Here is a 2269-nt window from a genome sequence, read left to right on the forward strand (position 1 = left end):
TGTAGAAAAAGTCATCAAATAGATCAATGTAAAAGAAGGCTGTAAGTTTTTCAAATGCATTGCCATTTACAAAGGTAGAATGTCTCAACAAAAGTAAAGTTGCCTATATGCATTCTAAAGATTGTATTTGAGAGAGAGCACAGGCACGAGCAAGGGGAGGGCCAGAAACAGAGGCAGACAGGGGCAGAGAGGGACAGAGAGGGGCAGAGGGACAAGCAGACTCCCCGCTGAGCAGGGGCCCCTAGTAGAGCTTGATCCCAGAACCCTGAGATCATGACCTGAGCTGAAGGCAGATGCTTAACCGACTGAGCCACCCAGGTGCCCCTGCTATCTGCATTCTAAAGAAAGGGGAGCTCCAGAATCATAATTCATCCATTGTTTTCCAATACCATCCAGAGGCATGCATACCTGATCAGTCTATTTCTTTTATTATTATTTTTTTTTAGATTTTATTTCTAGGAATGTCTGGGTGGCTCAGTCGTTAAGCGTCTGCCTTTGACTCAGGTCATGATCCCAGTGTCCTGGGATTGAGTCCGCATCAGGCTCCTTGCTCAGAGGGAGCCTGCTTCTCCCTCTGCCTGCCGCTCCCCCTGCTTGTGCTTTCTCTCTCTGACAAATAAATAAATAAAATGTTAAAAAAAAAAAAAAGATTTTATTTCTAAGTAATTTCTACACCCAACATGGAGCTCAAACTTACAACCCAAGATCAAGTGTTACACTCTCTACTTACTGAGCCAGCCAGGTGCCCCATTTCCTCTTTTAAATATTTGTTATCTATGTTAACATTTTTGAAACATGTCACTCCTAATAGGAAGCATTAACATGGTTGTATCTATTTTTCTTTTAGTTTTCCAAAACTAGCAGTTTTTTAATTGCTAAAGACTAAATGTTTGCGCCCCTCAAAATTCATATGTTGAAACCTAATTGCCAATGTGATGGTATTTGGAGGTGTGGCATTTGGGTGATTAGATCATGAGGGTGAAGCCCATGATCCACCCATGACCAAACCCGGGAATGGATTAGTGCTTTTATAAAAGAGACCCTAGAGAACTCCCTCACCCCTTCTACTATGTGGGGACACAGGAAGAAGGTAGTCATCTAGGGCACCAATACACAGACTCTCTTAAGACACTGAATCTTCTAGGACCTCAATCTTGGATTCCCCACTTCCACATCTATGAGAAATAAATGTTTATTGTTTAAGCCACCCAGTCTGTGGTATTTTTGTTATAATAGTCTGAATGGACTGACAATTATAAGATTGGCAAAACTTCTTAAAATCACTGGTATCTTAAAGATCATAAGTTTAGCTTATGCCCAAAGTGATGAGTACTTCATCTGTCTTGTTTATTAACAAACACTTTGGAATGTTTTATTTTTTAAAGTAATCTCTACACCCAACATGGGACTTGAACTTACAACCCCAAGATCAAGAGTTGCATGTTTTTTTTTTTTTTAAAGATTTTATTTATTTATTTGACAGAGACAGAGACAGCGAGAGCGGGAACACAAGCAGCGGGAGTGGGAGAGGGAAAAGCAGGCCTTCCCCCGAGGAGGGAGCCTGATGTGGGACTCGATCCCAGGACCCTGGAATCATGACCTGAGCCGAAGGCAGACGCCTAAAGACAGAGCCACCCAGGCGCCCCAAGAGTTGCATATTTTATCAGCTAAGCCAGCCAGGCATCCCATATTAGCATTTTTAAATAACTAAACACCTGGTACAGTTCTAAATAATGTATAAATATCAATCCATTTAATTCACAGAGCAACCCAGTGAAGTCTGTTTAAATCACTAGTTTACACGGAGGTATCTTATGGTTTTGGGTGCAATTGTAAATGGGATAAACTCCTTAATTTCTCTTTCTTCTGTCTTGTTGTTGATGTATAGGAATGCTACTGATTTCTGTGCATTGATTTTATATCCTGCCACTTTACTGAATTCCTGTATGAGTTCTAGCAGTTTGCTGAGAGAAATAAGTCAATCAGAGAAAGACATATCATATGACCTCACTGATATGAGGAATTCTTTTTATTTTTTAAAGATTTTATTTATTTATTTGAGAGAGAATGAGAGACAGAGAGCATGAGAGGGAGGAGGGTCAAAGGGAGAAGCAGACTCCCTGACGAGCAGGGAGCCCGATGCAGGATTCGATCCCGGGACTCCAGGATCATGACCTGAGCCGAAGGCAGTCGCTTAACCAACTGAGCCACCAGGCGCCCGATATGAGGAATTCTTAATCTCAGGAAACAAACTGAGGGTTGCTGGAGT

Source organism: Leptonychotes weddellii, chromosome 6 (genome assembly GCF_054177405.1).
Source record: "Leptonychotes weddellii isolate Sample4059 chromosome 6, ASM5417740v2, whole genome shotgun sequence".
In the NCBI taxonomy this organism is placed as follows: domain Eukaryota; kingdom Metazoa; phylum Chordata; class Mammalia; order Carnivora; family Phocidae; genus Leptonychotes; species Leptonychotes weddellii.